Consider the following 18,051-nt stretch of genomic DNA (forward strand, 5'->3'; position numbering starts at 1 on the left):
TTTATAATACTGCAATATGTGTAACAACAACAACAACAACAATAATAATACTAATGATAATAATAATAATAAATTTTCTTCTTCTTCTTCTTCTTCTTCTTCTTCTTCTTCTTCTTCTTCTTCTTATTATTATTATTATAATATTACTACGACTAATGATAATACTAATATTACTACTACAACTACTATTACTACTACTACAATTACTAATAATAATACTTTTAGATGTATGTTAATAAACTATGTTAGTATTCTTTGTTATTATACTTCTTTTTATTCTTTTTCCAAATTTAGAAGTGAAGAAAGGGAATACCCCCCCCCCAGCTCCCCTCCAACCCTCTTCCTGTCGCACACAAGCTCCGACTTAAATGAAGCTGATTTAAAAATCTGATTTCAGTCTATGAAACCTGAGTGTTTTCTTTTTTTCACTTCTCCTCTCTCTCTCTCTCTCTCTCTCTCTCTCTCTCTCTCTCTCTCTCTCTCTCTCTCTCTCTCTCTCCCTCTCTCTCTCGTTTCTCTGCGCCGCCACCAGAGGCTCCGCGGCTCGCGCTGTCTGAACTCTGGTCGGTCGGGAGCGGGAGCGCGCCGCGCGCACACGCCTCATTCGCGCCTTATTCGAGGAGCAGCTGTAACTGCAAGGAACTCGCTCCAAATGCGCTCGCGCGCCGCTTGTGCTCGTCCTCTCCTCTGCGGGTAAGCGTCCTTATTCTTTCTTTCTTTTGCTTTTCTATTATTGACCTCATGTATGTATACCTCCTTCAATGCGGTTGTAGCGAACGAGAAACTAATAGCTATTTTTTACGACTACTAATAGTACATTTGCGCCGTTACGCGTGGATGCACAGGTCTCTGATCACCAGGTAAAGAATGACTCGAAAGTGTCACTTGGTGCATGTGGAAATTTTCATGGAAAGAGGAAAAAATCAATAACAATTGGATTGGTTTTGGAAGTTTTTAATTTTTTTATTTTATTTTTTATTTCTTTTGGTCTGATGCGCGTGAATATTGCCCTGAAGTTCCTGCAATCATTTTACACTATTTAAACTCCTTTTATTTCACATCGATAATATTCTAGTGGCTAGTTAAAAACTTCTACATTTAATATAGCCATGATATTATTCATTTATGTTTTTTTTTTTTTTTCCTTTTTTTTTTTGCACGAGCTCTCCCCTAAACAGACCGCACGCGCATTCAATCTCAGCTCAGGATCAATTCTATTTACAGGTATTTGTGACTTTTCGGTATTAAATGCAGGGTGTAAGTGTTCACTCAGGAATGTAGCTGTTCGGCATAAAAGCTTCTGCTTTATTTATTCTGCACGACGATGTACACGTTCTAAATCATGCCGATTTAGACAGCTTCACATGGCGTGCAGGATGAAATACACAAAATCTCTGTAAAGTCCGAAATGAAGCTTTTTGCTGGTCGATAAAGTGCATTTGGAGTCTGATGATAAAGTAGTGTGTGAGATTGTGTTTTATGGTGAGTAGCTCGGCAGCCTTCGCTGATTACACAGCCTCACCGGGCTATAACACACATGCATTGCAGAATTCCAGGCAGAACCTGACACTTCTGAATCATTGCACAGTTACTGAACTTTTGGACACACTGGATGCTATTTTGTTTTGATGCTGAAGTTTGTTTGCAATTGAGATGTAAATAAGGAATAGACTTATCTGTCGGGAAAAAAACAAAAGAGGTCTAAAGCTTTGGCTGTCATCTCTGATGATACATGCGTTCTATAGCTATGTGTTGATAAAATGATAAATGTTAGTGTCTAAATGCTTCTGCTTTATAATTATGTAATTAAATTAAAGAGCTAATCACAGACATCATTTATAGGCTTATTCGATTGATTCTAGTATATCAGAGAGAGGTTCCGGACCAGGATTGTACCCAAAACATTTTGAGTGTTTTCTTGAATCACAGCATCTTCATCCCAGAAGAATATATGAACCTTTTGAATGAGGTGTTTATTATATATGTTGTGTTAAAGACAGAGGTGCCCATAGACCAATTAAAGATTATAGTGATTAAACTTAAAAAATAAAATTTAAAATTTTCTGAGAATGTTTGGTGTGTGTGTGCGTGTGTGTGTGCGTGTGTGTGTGTGCGTGTGTGTGTGTCTGTGTGTGTACTTAGTATCTATTTGAGCCTCACAGGACGTAAATGACCAAAGTAGGTGTTAATTCAGCATAGCTGTGTAGGTGGTAAGAGTGCAGCAGGCAGTTTTATGTAAAGTGGCTCATTGGCTGTGCGCTGCAGAAACCTCGTAAATCAGATTTGAACCATTTTAGTGTTATTTGGGAGCTTGCATTCATCTTCTTCATGATGTACCAAAAAAAAAAAAAAAAAAAAAATCTCATGCATTTAAATCTCAGCAAACACTTATCTTCACTGTACAAACAAAACTTGTTTTTGTTTCTGTTTTTGGAGATAAGATGTTGCTTCAGCACACTGTCTATCTACAGTACTCCTTTTCCCCTCATGCATAAAAGAGTGAACATGGCTGTAATATGGCTTCTCTGAACTTATGAGCGTCGCTATCTGTTAAAGTGTTAAGGTGTCTCTCTCTCTCTCTCTCTCTCTCTCTCTCTCTCTCTCTCTCTCTCTCTCTCTCTCTCTCTCTCTCTCTCTCTCTCTCTCTCTCTCTCTCTTTCTCTGTCCTTCTAATCCTGGGGTTTTGTCTCATTCTTAATTCAAAAGCGGTATTGAAGGTTAAAGGCAGAGCATGTTAGAGAGTAAAAACGTGGAGCAATTTTAATTAGTATGAATTAAATTATGCTATAAGGCATTAATTATAATTTGCTTAGGTTCCAACTTGTCCACTGAACTAGATTATACAGATATGAGACTGAAGTGTGGACTAGCCTGGAACATAACTGATAGTTTATTAACTCTTTAGATCATCTAGAGCGATCTAATATGTGGTGGAGAAGGCAGCTTGATACAATATGAAGCTGTGGATGAAGATGAGGATATTTTCTCCTCACCCCGTCTGTCTTTCCCATATTTCCTCTGTAAATACAGGCAGGACATGGCTGGCATGACTGTAAATTACAGACATACAAACAAATGCATTATAGATTGGTTGTGATTTATGTCTGACAACTACAACCGCTAGGGCACCTACAGTCCAAGCCAGAGCTTTGATAAATTGATTGGATAAAACATCAAGCCTCGGACATTGATTACCGTTTACCGTGTCTGAGAGCAAACTTTACTGAGAGATTTGGAAGGGAACGGGTTAGAACGAATGGAATTGTATGGATTGTATGGGTTATAAATGGATGTGTGTATGGGTTTTGGGGGTTGGAGGGTGTTGATCTTTATGGTTATATGGAAATAACATCATTAGGTTTATTTGTAATTGATGCCGACTCAGTGGTTGGAGTTCAGGTCTCCCTTCTGCAGTTCTGCACCTGCTGCAGGAGCCTCCAGTGCAGAACTTTAGCTTAAATTAGCCACTGTGTATCTCACACCTGCTCTGAGAGTCAGCGCGTGCCAAAGGAGCTCACCCTTCATCTTCCGCCCAGCACTCTGTGGGTGTGTGCGTGTGCATGCAAAAGTGTGTATGTGTGCGTGTGCATGCTTTTGCTCAGGCAGCAGTGCGAATCAATCAGTGGGAACATGATAAAAATGCTCATGCTCTTTTTAATTGCATATCTAAAGATTGACAGTTTGTTAAACTGTTATAAAGGCACAATTTCAGATGAACACAGTAACTGGATGAGTGCCATCAATTGTTTAGAAGTGATTCTGACTGATTCATTCGTTTCTCCGAGATTTATCTGCAATCTTATTTTTGTCACTACACATGTAAGAAATGTGAATTAGTTCTTCTACTCTAAAACAGCAGTGACAAATTTAGTTAAAGCTCAAACTAGGCCACATCCAATGACACAACGCATTGCAGAAACAAGTTTTCATTTAGCTCCAGTATAGGGGCTTTGTTCTGATTTTATTCCAGCTGCTCGAACAATCGCTAATCAAACCTTTCAGCTCCATTCAGTTACAATGCCGATAACGAAATAAGACATTTTTATGATTATAGCAGTTACCGCCATGTCTAGGAGTTATGCAACTCTACAGATCTTTTTTTTTGTAGTGGTTTCTGAGAAGGGGCAAATTCAATTGCTTTTCTTATACATGTGTTAACCTCGAACCTCTGCAGCTGTCAGGCAAAGCCATGCTCTCGCTTTTTAAATTCGCACGGAAAACCGAGATTCTGACACGTCACATACTAATAGAGCTTAATTAGTTATTCTCATTTAAAGTCGCTGTGAGCAAAGAGGTGAAAAATAAGTGTTCTTTCTTGTGCACTCTTTCTTACAGTCACATAATTACACCTTTGAAATATCTGAGAAACAGCTAAGAATTGAACATGGCATTAGGAGACCAATTTTTACTTACTTGTCCTATACATACAAATATATATATATATCATCATATATAGATCATATATCTCAGCTGTTTTTTAATGATGAAACAAACAAAATGTAATGTAAATGATGTAAAATATCCTTGTGAAAAGGGACCATGACAGAAACAAAGTGGATACAATGAGATTCACACAATGAGATTCATGAGTTCATAATAAAAAGAAGTTATACATGAAATGAGTTATTTAGAATTGAGCTATTGAGTAAACTCGTTGTGTGTGTGTGTGTGTGTGTGTGTGTGTGTGTGTGTGTGTGTGTGTGTGTGTGTGTGTGTGTGTCTTTTTTTTTCTTACTTTTTTCCCATTGGCAGTCATCAAGTAGTGTGTTACCATGGCAATTTAGCTTGGCGGAAGACGTTGGCATTTGTTAGAGTGAACAGACAGAAAATCTGCTGCCATTGTACAGTATGCTATCTCACTTTTGTACTCTTTGCAGGTGGAAAGCCATAATCGGCGGTTTTTTGTGTTTGCTGTTCTTTTTTTACATTTTTTTTCTTAAATGAAGGAGAGCTAGTCGTTCCAGTCGTTCCTTTGCCGGAGGTCCATACTTCACATATCACGCTTCATAGCAAGCACAAAGAACTTCATTTTGCTCACAGTGCAATCAGTGGAGTTTTGACTGTAAAAAACCTGGCTCACAAACAGTCTAGCTGTGATTGTTGCAAAGCTTCACATTTGAGGTCTGTTTGACAGTTTAACTTTATTGCTCAAGTATAGATTTTGAAGCAACACAAAAAGTCTCTTTCTCCTTTTTCTACCCAGCATGCTTCCTAACTCTTTTCCTCTGAAGCACCCGAGCATAGCGTACTCTCTTTCCAACAGAAATGGAGTTAAAACATTAAGTGCTCCTGAATAACACATGACTTCCAGGTTCTGGCAGTCAGGAGATGCTCGGAAGCTTTGAGGAATCACTTTGGTTGAAGTTGGGATAAAAGAGGCTTGGTGGGACATTTAGCTCAGCTAGTAAACGTGGTGTGTCTTGCTCTCATTGTTAACGTCTCAGAACAATGTTTAGTAGGTAAGTGACTGGGATTTACATTTTATCACACATATTTCCTGTATGAGATGCACGGCGTGGAGGGATGAAAAAATCTTTAGAAATGTAGGTGTAATGTTATAATTAAAAAAAAAATGAATGCCTTTGTGTCTCTGTGAACATTACATTTGGCAGCATTCTGGTAACAGCCATTACAGAATGATTTTGATTGCTACTTTTTAATCATTTTTATATTTAAATTGATTACCTTACATTTGTATATATTTTTTAAATCATCTCAAATCAATTCGTTACGTAGATCAGACTTTTGAAAAAGTTTTTTTTTTGGTATTACAAAGGCACATTGATTAAAATAATAATAATAATAATAATAATAATAATAATAATAATAATAATAATAATCATTCGTTTTCTTCTTTTTCTTTTTCTTTTACCTCTTTTTCTACTAGCTGTAGTCTTTACAGATGTAAGCATTGTCTATTGTGGTCAAAACCCAGTCTAGACATTCACAAGCACAAAACTGTATTGGTCATAGCCTTGATCAGAACGTGCACCGTGCTGTCGGCAAGCCATCATAGTAGGCTGTCAGTTCTGCCATAAAAGAGTTCATTGGGTTGAATTATTGCTGTTCACTCACTTCGATCCTTCTATAGAGGCGATGCATTACAGGACAATTCATATTCGATTACGGAGGCTGCCGACAGCTTGGGAGAGGCTTATAGAATCTAAATCTTGGGTAAACTGTGTGTATTCATAGAGCTGCCACAGCCAGCTGCTGACATCATGAGGGCAGCTGACAAGTTCTACCCTCTCTGACCGGCTTTGATCAGCTCCACTATTCCCCGGAGGCTCTCTCACTCTCTCTATATATGTATATATCTGTCTGTCTCTGTCTCGCTGACTCTTTAGTGTAGCTGGAGATACAGTTTCGGATGGTGACTGGTATTTGAACCTATAAACTTTATTTAAAACAGGCATATTCTGTTGATTCAATTGTACATTATTTATTAGATTAAGGGGTGCAAATGTTGACAAATTATGCTAAGCATTCAACAATCCTAATTTATCTGTCATTTATTACACTAATATCAGGTGTTTTTGGCACAGGCCTGCAGCTCACCTGACATTAATGAATAACTAAATCCGACTACATTACATTACTTTACATATACGGCAGAGCGACTTACTTTTATCTCAATTATACAATCAAACAATTGAGGGTTTAAGGCTTTGCTCAGGTGCCCAGGAGTGGTAGTTAGTGGCTGCATGGTTTGATCTCACTGCCTTCCAATCAGTAGTCCAACACCTTAGCCACAGAGCTACCACTTCCCCCACTTCCCCCACTTGATCTAGATCACATATGTTGTTCAGGCTCACATCATTTATCACTTATGCTTAATACCTTATATTTGGTTCTAGAACTTTGTCAGCTTGGCTCCATAATAAATTCCATTGCCTTCCACAATCCATATCAAGAGTGCATACAGTATGTCGCATAAGAAACTTAAATTGTCTTGAGGTTATCAAAAAATGAATTGATAGGCATCTGAAGTGGTAACTGCTCAAAATATATTGTTGTCCCTCATTTGATGATAAATACGCTTTATTTCTCCTAAGTGGACAAATTAACACTAGATACGTTAACGGTAAGTTAACGGAATCAATGCTTAAATCTTTCATGAAAGACCTTATGTTTAAAGGCACGACCAATCACTGGCAAGTTTGCCAATACAGTATTTTACATTTTTTGTGAACATTTTTAATAAAACAAATTTCATTTCAAATATTTTTCTCTATGTTATTTTAATTTCGATGCCAAAAAAGAAAAAAGAACAGGAAGCCATTCACACAAATGAAAGGATTTTCAGATTTTAATTGAATTCCAGCTCAAGTTCAAGCTAAAGCTATCAGAAAAGGGACTTTGAAAAAAATCTAGTCTTCTACCGAAGCTGTTTTCATGCCTAGAGAGCAGTGCTTCTGGAGAAATCAGGACAATTCAGTAATGGTTGCGTTTGATGAGTCAGTGGTTTACACTATTTTGAGCTCCATTTGTATATTGTGGTTTGGCTTGCATGCTACCTGAGGGAGAAGGGTAAAGAAATTTGTCATGGCTACTTAGGTATGGTGTGGCTTGCATGGAAGCGGAAAGAGCAGCAATTATAAACTGAACAATCTTCAGTATAATTTGGTCGTGCTGAAGTGTACTGCACTGTGTGGTGGAGCTCTAATCATTACAATGCTCTAATAAAATACAGTTTAGTCAGTATACCTGCTAACAAATGCATGTTGTTTGTAATTAACGATATTGTGGTTTTATGAATTATTTGTGATGGTGCTATTGGAAGCCGTAGAGTTTGTTCTCAACAGTAATTTCACCTGCCTGTTTGATCTGCATCCAGGTTAGAAAAACCTGAAAAGATGCTGATGTTGAAAAGGAAGGCTGAGAAAGAGAGTGTGGCTCTTAAACAACAGGAAGCGAATGAACTGATTTTGGATTTCTTTGAGTGTTAGCAGGTTGGATACAAAAGAGAAAAATGTGTACAGACCAGCCTTACAAATGTCCATGTCCATAAATCAAGAATTCTCTTTGCTTTCCATCACACATGCACTGAAATGAAATGATGAAGTTTAGCTCTTAAATCCGTGCTCCAACAGCATGAATACTAGCCTCTAACAGGAGATTAGATCATAGAATCTTTCATCATGTTAGACATGGTGGAGATAGACTGCACATACATATTCAGATATACGGGTAAATTTACGAGCATGGTGGTAGAGTGACTGCTTGGATGTGAACTTACTGTATGTAAATCACTTTATGGAAAGCTCACAAATGATAGGGTGGTCATTTAATTGTGTGTGCAAGGATGCGTGAAATTTAAGAACACTGAAAATTATAAAAAAACAACACTTCGGTGGGAGTCTGAAAAGGTTACAACGCTAAAAAGTTATTCTGATTCAATGTGTGATATACAGTACTAAGAATGTGGTAGCGATGTTATTTTCTGTGCAGTCCTGCATCGGTTATTTCTCATGCTTCCAAGCAGAACTGCTTCATAGTGAACATGAGAAACGCATCCAATCTGGCAACCTTTTATTTATATGCAGGCACCCAATCTGCCTGATTTGCACCTCACAAGTGCCCCATTTAGCGAACAGTGTAAACACTGTTACATTTCCACGACCGAATCTTTGCTCTGCATTTCTAAATATTTTATAAAGCAGAATATGGTGCTACTTGCTATAGATGTGCAGTGACTTTTCGTTACTGTAGATTCTTCAAAAACTTAAATAAACTTCAGAAGACATAAATAAAATCTATGCAGCAGTACAAAAATACATTTACATTTACATTACAGCATTTGGCAGACGCCCTTATCCAGAGTGACTTACATAAGTGCTTAAATCTCTAACATTGAATAGATTAATGCTGGTTCACTAGGTAGAAAGTGGATACATTTCCGATATACTTTAAATACATGTATATAGATAAGCCTATGGCTAAATAAATGATTAATCATGATCAATGTTCCTGACTTAAATCATATGTAGTATGTAGTATAGTCTTAGTGCTCTCTATCTATCTATCTATCTATCTATCTATCTATCTATCTATCTATCTATCTATCTATCTATCTATCTATCTATCTATCTATCTATCTATCTATCTATCTATCTATCTATCTATCTATCTATCTATCTATCTATCTATAGATCAGGGAGATGGCAAGGAGACCCTTCAACCTGAAAGAGTTGGAGCTCATCGCTAAAGATGAATGGGCAAAATACCAGTGGAGACATGCAAAAAGCTGGTCAGCAATTACAGTATAGCAAGTATAGCTGTAATAGCCAATAAAGGCTTTTCTCTTGACTATTGAGAAAGGTATGAATATTTTTGGACATGCCAGTTTTTGTTCAAATGTAAATAAAAGATGAGTAATAATTTTTTTCCACAATGATGCCTCTTGTACATCGTCTAAGTATCTTCTGGGAGACACCTGTGTCATTTCTAATCAAGATAAAACTTGCTTGTTGAATAAAAGTAACTTTAAGTCAGAATTTGCCAGGGATATGAATATTTTCAGGCTTCACTGTACAGTATATATTTAGGAAAGGTGTAGGGTGTTTATTCTGCAAGTGGTTCTAAGGACATATTCTTACCTATCACAGGCTATGCCTCTGAATGCAGATACAATTTGAAATGACGGTAATGTATCTGTTTTAATGGCATACAGCAAGCCTCGCATACAGGAATTTAATCTATAGGTACACACTAGAATTTACCATGATGATGCAGATCTTGTAAAGATTAAGCCAAGTGACATAATGTGACAAGTCAGCCACTCCTCTGTGTATTTTTCTTTCTGGTTCACTGGCACAACAGGCCTTGCAAGCTAATACCAGAGAAACAAAACAGATCTCCTGGCCATGTGAGTTGCCATACTTTCTACTTTTAAGATTTGTTTTTCTTGTTTGCAATACTTATTCTCTTCCCCTCACTCCTTCACATTTTTTTTAACTCTTGTTTACAGTGTTACTGTAACTGACAGCTCCTTGCCAGCATTTCACATACTAAGTAAAATTGAAAGTGGCTGCATGGACGAGTGAGATCTCCAATCATAGAGCTGTTTGTTTGGTTTTGTGATAATCACACTGGCTTGATATGGCTGGTATTCTCTGGGAGATCTCGTTGCTGAGATGCACTGGCCTTTGCAAGCCTAATTTCAGCCAGATGCCCATTTGCTGTGTCCAATCTCATGACCTTTATGTCAATCACATATGAATAGTCTGAAGCGCTGGGAGGCTGGCCATGGCTCCGTAATGAACATGTCCAAGCCTGGACATGATTCACTTTGTCAGACGGAAATTTGAAATTTGGACCCCAATTGTGAACAGCCTCAGATGCACATTCACAAATGAAGGCTTTGGAACTATGAATAGGTCCTTGGGCTATTTAAATTGCAAATAGCATTATGATATGTTAAGTGTTTATTGTTATTCACAAGTTTTCCCACTGTATTCCTCTAACATGAATTCACATACAGTACTTTCCTGGAGATTTATAGAAAGTTCTCTCCTGTTTCATTGGCTAGATGGTGTATCGGGGTTCAGGAAAGACACAGCCACTTACAAGCAGCTTTATTTAGAAATGGCTGTGGGATGAGTATCCGCCTAACAAGAGGAATTCTCTGAATGTAGAGTAGGTTAAAAGCATGCATATTGTGATCAAACTGCAAGCGTGGACTCTGGCAGGTCTAGCTATGACAGCATAACTAAAAAGGAGAGCCAGAAGGTAAAACAGGCACCCTGGGACATAAGTGATTGTATGTGAGAGAGAGAGGTTGAGAGAGAGGGCAACAGCACCAAAACATTCCAGTTTACCAAGTCTCAATGTCCATAATTATATATATAAAAAAACTGAAACAAAATGGCAAACAAATACAAAATAAGTAACAAATAGGTACCTGCTGTCACCCGTCCAATTATTTGTGACACATACGCACACAGACACCGTAGATGAAAGCAGCTGACAATTTTTTTTTAATGTTTCAATGCTGATATATTACTAAATTTAGCCAGCAGAACAAATCTCACTGAAGTATTCAGCGATTATATTGGTACTGTTATAAGAGCAGACTGGGATCTGTTGAGTCAAGACAATGAGGCTTCTGTTTGTAAGATGCTCTGACACACATTTATCTCAGGAGATGATAGAGAGACATGTGATGAAAGATTTCATCTATAAACTCCTAACCTGTAACAAAAGCGTTATAAATAGTTTAGTTTACATCTGTAGTGTGCTTTTGTTGCTATAGTTTTGGCAGCTGAGGATAATGATAATTTCATATGAGATAATAGTAATTGATAAAGGTTATAATATAAATGCAACGGTAATCAATAACAGTTATTTGTCATTAAAACACGAATAAATAAAATGAGGGTTCTCTGGAATGACTGCTTGATGACTAGCTTATGCTATGAATCGATGTTGCTCCATAGGTAGACAACGGTCTTATGGCCATATTTATGTACGTTCTAGCCTTGGGTATTCTTTATAGATAGCATATTTGTAAGTGGTGTGAAATTTCTAAATGCAATGCAGGATTTTAAAAGGCTATAACTTGACTTGTAAGTTAGGTATACATGAGTTATAGGTAGTTCTGTAATGTACAGTAAGTGTCTGCCAGTTTCAGCCATTTTCCCAAATGCTTTCTGAATATTAATGTCAGCATTGTTCCTTCACACAAATATAAATATAACAACAACATTGATGAGGGAATGAAAATACCACATTATTCTGTTTTACTCTGCTGTTCAGATGCCTGCTTAATTTTGTTGTTTTTCAGTGACTGATGTTCTAATGAAATAACGATGGCAAGATACACAATTCTCTGTCCTCTGATGTCCAGTAACTTTCGACTGCGTCATATACAGGTCTTTGTATAATTGATTTGGCTATTTTAAAAGACAGCGTAATAATTGAGATCGTAATTGCGCTATATGAAGAGAAGAGCTGGGGCTTAATTATACTGTTATCTGACAGGGTGCAGTGTAACTCCAAGAATCCAGCCTGTTTACTGTAGATAACTTACTTTTAAATCTGTCTGTTCTATGCTGATAAACTAGTCATCACTTAAGACAGCATTTATATTGCTGTGACAATGAAAGGCAGAATGGAGTGTGAGATTAGCGCTTTATGGTTCTCAGCATTGTGTCATGATTGCATATTTGTATAAGTTAAGGTTAGGGTGAAGGGCAGGGTTGATAGTCAGCTTCCAACAAATTTACATTGTACTTATAAGATTTCCTGTGAGTTTTGTGTAAGATTGTTTTGTAAAGCACTGAGCACGCTTTAGCTCCAAAAAACTGATGGTTCTATGACCATTCTTCTCATGCTGGACACATGAGGAGTATTCTCTTCTATCCTTATTATAATTGTCTAATAGGAAAAAAGTGTGCAGAAAAGTATCTCAAAACAGCAGAAACCCTGATTTAGGTTTCACTTCTGTTGGCAAAGAATAGAAATCTGAGGCATCATGGGAACAGGATCATCAAACCTGGACAGTTAGAAGATTTAAAAAAAAATCACCTGCTGTTTGTTGTCCAGTTTGGGTGAGTAAGTGCCTATTATTGCCACAGATTCTTGTTCTTGGCTGACAGGAGTAGATCCTGATGTGGTCTTTTAATGTTGTAGCTCATCCATCATAAGGTTTGCTTTTCTGCTCGTCATGTTTGTAAAGAGTGTTTATTTGAGTTACTACAGACTTCCTGTCAGAATAGATCAGGCTGCTCATTCTCCTATGATGTGTTTCATCAACAGAGGATTCAGCCTTTTTGTGTCATGCACAAGGAGTTTGTTAAAAATACTCAAACCAGCCCATCTGGCACCAAAATTTAAAGTCACAGAGATCACACTTTTTCTACATTTTGTTGTTTGCTGTGAACATTAACTGAAGCTCTTGACCTATATTTCTGATTAGATAACTGCACAACTGTGCATGTGTACAGGTATATATAATTTACATTCTGAGATTTTCAGCTCACGGTTGTAAAGAGTGGTTATTTGAGGTACTGTAAACTTCTTGTTCTCTGACCTCTCTCATCAACAGAGCGTTTCCACCTACAGAACTGCTGCTCACTGGATGTTTTCACTCAAGCTGAGTAAACTCCAGGGAATGTTGTGCATGAAAATGAAGAAATCAACACTTTGTGAAATACTAAAACTAGCCTCCCGGCACCGGGGTCCATGTCACAGACAGAATCCCTGAGATTTTTCAACATTAAATATAAAACATACTATAAAACAACTTAAATTGTGTGGGCTTGGTGCACTAAAATTCCCATGTGTGTTCTCCAGGAGACCCAATTTTGAATTGTTTCTAAGCCAGCTTCATATGAAAGTTAATGACACAGACGTTTGATAAACTGCATGAAATTTGGAGATAGTCACGCAGTGTGATGAAAAAAAGCACACTGACTTATTACTGCTTAATCTGTGTGCTGTAGCAGTTGAATCCAGAATGCACTGAACAGGTGCTACTAAGCTCCCTGATGTCAAATGCCACCACAAAAAAAGGCTTTATTCCCTGGATAAACCAGCCACCACACTGATTTTATCCTGTATTTGAGTCGATAAACAATTATCAACGATGAAAAACACTTCATTACAGATACATCTTTCAGTATGAACAGAGGGGTTGAAGCATTATCAAAAAGTTTCCTGTTTTCTATTAGACACCCAGGTATTGCTCAACAATGCAACCACTACACAAAAGCGGTGTAAATATTCAAATAATTATTGGTGCTCATCCACAATCCTTGCTGCATGTATTTTTTAAATTTGCCATGTTCACAGCTCCCTCACTGCCTCTCAGCTGAAATATTGCATCGGCGAACGGATAGTTTCTCCCTCAATTGCTCCATTGGGAGAGAATCATGGACAAATTGCTAACAAGAGCAGCCAGGACCATAAAGAGAAGGGCACTCATCAGAGAGATCTCTGTGGCCAGAAAAAAACGAGGAAAAAAAAGGATGCTTTGTGGGCTATTTGTTGAGTCTGGTGACCATGTTACAATTCAGGCATCTGTGAAACTTTGGAGGCTTTTTTTTTTCACTTCAGATTGGTTTAAGCTGTTGTTAGAGGATATGTTGCTCGCTGCTTTTGTCTGAATAATGAGGTCAGTGCATTAGACTATCCATTTAGTAATTTCTTTCATATACCGCTGAAGTCCATTATAATTATAATATAATAATTATATCAGATAGGGTACAGTAGGGTAAAAAAGACCTCTTGAAGAGCGAGAACATTCCAGAATACACACTGTCTCTAAAAATACATTTCTTTCATGTTACTTGACAGAGCATCCATTTACTCGAGTGCTCTGTCTTAACATGCAATTTGTGCCCAGTTAGCTAATGGTGTTTTATGTCAAGGCTGCCAACTATACGAAACAGGGCCTATTAATGGCCCATCAGTGATGTGGTTTACTCTGGCCTTAACCTGTCTCCCTATCCCAGGGGCATGGGCTTTGGGGAACCTTTATTATTACTATGGCAGGCAGGCAAAATTCATTGGATGTCAGTGTGACTGAACAGGTTTAAAAAAGAGAAAGAAAGCAAAAAAAAATCTAATCTTTTAAATCAGTTTTCATCAGTAAACATTTGCTAGCTAAGTGTGATTTCCTCAAACAGTGAATGTCAGTGTTTTATCAAATTGCTGGATAGCTATATGCCATAGTGAAACAGGTTTAAGCCTAACCTATTCAGTTTGTAATTTATTGTGCAGTGGTGCTCAACGTTTAAAGGTTCTGGGTTACTGAGCAAACAGCTGAAGGATCAAACTGACACCATCAGCCCTTAAACAAGGTCTTTAACTTTACCTGTTTTCAGAGCACCGTTTCAGCCCTGAGCTCTGTCTCTAACCTGATAACAAACTGGGATGTGCAAAGAATATATTGTATTGGTTGTATAAGAAAAACATAATTCAGTTCAGGAGAACCTATAGATTTCCTATCCATATATGGGAGAATATGGTGAAGAAAAAAAATCACAATGTAAAGGCTTTTCTGGGTCTGCCATGCGTTTATCACTTAACTCTGATCACTGAACTAGCACATACGTACAATTAGATTACCCTGAAATGATCTGGAGGCAGAGGCCAGCACACACAAGCACACACATACACACACACACACATACAGACCGTGTAAAGTTCTAGCATTGTGTCCCAAGGTCCCTTGACTATGCAGTTTCAGACACAGAAATATACTGTACATCTATACCTCAATATATATACCTTACTTTCAAGTTTTGACAAATCTAGGACACTTTTGTGCACACTGAACAAAATGAACTGAAGTCTATTCCCATATGGTGTCTATATAAGACTCCAGAACTGTACCATGGGTGTCCACCGGTGAGAATACACATTTCATTATGTACTTAGATAAGATGGTCAATGAGCCATCTTATGCATAGTCCACTCTGGTGTTCAGTTCCAAGAGATGTAAACCAACTCCAATTGCCCTTGAAAGTACCAATCACACACTGTTTGCCAGATAATGCTCTCTGGAGGTACATCCCAGTCGCTACAAACAATTACAATAGACAAAACAGTGCAAGAATGAGAGAGAGCTTCTTCCAGCTGGCTATTAGTTCATTCAACCAAGACAACACCTTGTACTTTTCTGGGCTTGTCTTATAACAGCCAATCTCTCAACTGAAATGTTTGCACAGCTCAGTCCAAATATCCACCAAAACTAGATACACATTTCACTCATATGCACTTAAACATCAGTACTATATTCATATATTCAGTCATTTTATTGTATTCATATGCTATATATTTCTATTTTTTGCCTATTTTGTTTCTGTGTATAGCTAATTCCATTTTTAAATTCCATTTTTGGATGTTATTTTTATTTTAACCCGAACAGACATAAAAAGTATTTCGCTGCATTGTTTTACCGTGTATGATTGTGGATGTGACAAATAAAATTTGAATTTAAATTGAGATTCTTTGTCTTAGACCAGAGGAGCTTGTTACAGCATGAAGCACATACGAAGTTTGAAACGAGTTAGGAGTATCTGAAAATAATCTTTTTTTTTTTTTTTTTTCATGAAATAGTTAGTTTTAGCATACAATACAGTATGCAGCCTTTCCTGCTGTTTTTTTTTTAATGTTTTTTTTCCCTCTTCCCAAAATGCCAACATATTCTCAAGTTCTACCTGATTTACTGCGCAAAAACGACCCTAAAACCAAAACATTTTATAAAGGCCTGAGATATTGAAGAATAAACGGAACATATTTCAAACCAATTGCATTATTAATGTCCTTTGCCAGTGAAGTCACAACAAATAATAAATCATGTTGAGGGCCATCACCTTTCGCATTAATTTCATGTTCTGTGTCACTGAACTGGAAAAGAAGAAGACGGAAAAACTTTTCTGTATCTCCCAGATCGATCTTCAACTGTGACTTCCACCAGTGCGCAGCCACTATGTTGCTTATTACCATAATTGGCCCTTGAGCATGACTATTTGTATGTAATGTGGTATGCGTGTGCATTTATGTGTGTGTGTGCATGTGTGCATTTGTGTGTATGTCCATTCACTCACCAAGCTTATAAACAAGCTTCCATTTACAGCACATTCAAATGGTGCCCCTGTCTGCTCCATTGTAAGAGATAAATAGTAGACACAGGAATGTTTCCCTTGCAGCGTTGAAGCCTCTCTCTCTCTCTCTCTCTCTCTCTCTCTCTCTCTCTCTCTCTCTCTCTCTCTCTCTCTCACTCTCCCCCCAGATTTCTCTATAACCCCGTACTCCCTAGTGCTTGTTTTCTGTCATTTATCTGGAACTATGAAGGTAGAACTTTTCTGACATTGACATTGTCAGTAGAAGCTTTCAAGACCTTTCAGAGGTTGGTTCTGAAGTCTCTGGTTTGGATATAATGAAGACGTCTTCAGGAGCACAGAACAGCCCATGGGGATTTGAATCCAAGTATCAGCGGACTGGTTCTTTGATCAGCTGGACTGGGAGTGTTACATATTGCTGTCTACAGTTCTTTGTGTATGAATGCTAAAATAATACATAATGGATTGGAAACATGCCAAATAGTACAGAACGGTTATTCAGGGATATTCAGTGACGGGGGGATTATTATTTTTTTTTTGTAATGTAATATACTTCCGGTCTATACATCCACTTCAATCCGACACACATAATGTCTTTTGATGTTTTCTATTCATATTTAAAAAAAGAAGTATTCATAAGCATAAATAAATATATGCTTCAAAAATAAATTCACAGGAAAAAGGGGTTCAGACAGATAAATATATACAATATCATATAAATATTTCTGTAAAAAGAAATGTTATAGATATAAATAGTGGGAAGATATCTTGTGGAAATCACTATATGCCCAACAGTTCACACCTATATGTGGTTTCACAAAGCATTATATGATATATTGTAGCATTACAATTTCACTTCACTGGAACTATCAATAGAAGGTCCAAACATGTTCCATCATGACAATGCCCTTGTGCACAAAGCAAGGTCCATGAAGACATTGTTTGCCAAATCAGAACTCGAGTGTCCTACCCTAACGTAAACCCCTTTGGACACCTTTGGGGTGAGCTGGATCACTGAGAGGATACAATGTCGTCACCTGACATTACTAATGCCCAAAACCATGCATGAAAATGTAGTGGAAAGCTTTCTCACAAGAGTGGAGGTTATTATAACAGCAAATATAAAATGACATGTTCATAAAGCACACATGGGTGCGTTAGTGTGTCATATAGTGTAGCAATCATGGTGAAGCTGAAGGAGATGACAACTCTTTCATTAAACAAAACATGAATAGGAAAAAGCTCTATAGCCGTACTGTACAGTAGCAAAGATCGTACATGTCCCTGTCAGTATAATTGGTGTGCTAATATGCAAGTGGAAAGTTCATGGAACCACCACTAATTGTCCTCGGACAGATTTCACCACATGCTCTAAGACTAATAAGGAAGGTGAGAAGGAGCCAGCAGTCACTTGAAAAAGAGTTGTAAAATGACCTGAAAAGAGCAGGAACAATGGTTACACAGACAAACAACAAACAGT

General features: G+C 37.6%; 1 protein-coding gene across 1 annotated transcript in view; it reads left to right on the forward strand.

The window, feature by feature from the left end:
- The first annotated feature begins 569 nt into the window (after nt 1-569).
- The window catches only part of LOC113643234 (cadherin-22), a 197,087-nt gene continuing 179,605 nt past the window's right edge, over nt 570-18,051 (forward strand). The window contains exon 1 of the mRNA XM_027147379.2: nt 570-693. The gene's annotated coding sequence lies outside the window, so the exon portion shown is untranslated. The remainder of the gene's footprint in view (nt 694-18,051) is intronic.

The sequence above is a fragment of the Tachysurus fulvidraco genome, chromosome 5 (genome assembly GCF_022655615.1).
Source record: "Tachysurus fulvidraco isolate hzauxx_2018 chromosome 5, HZAU_PFXX_2.0, whole genome shotgun sequence".
NCBI classification, from domain to species: Eukaryota; Metazoa; Chordata; class Actinopteri; order Siluriformes; family Bagridae; genus Tachysurus; species Tachysurus fulvidraco.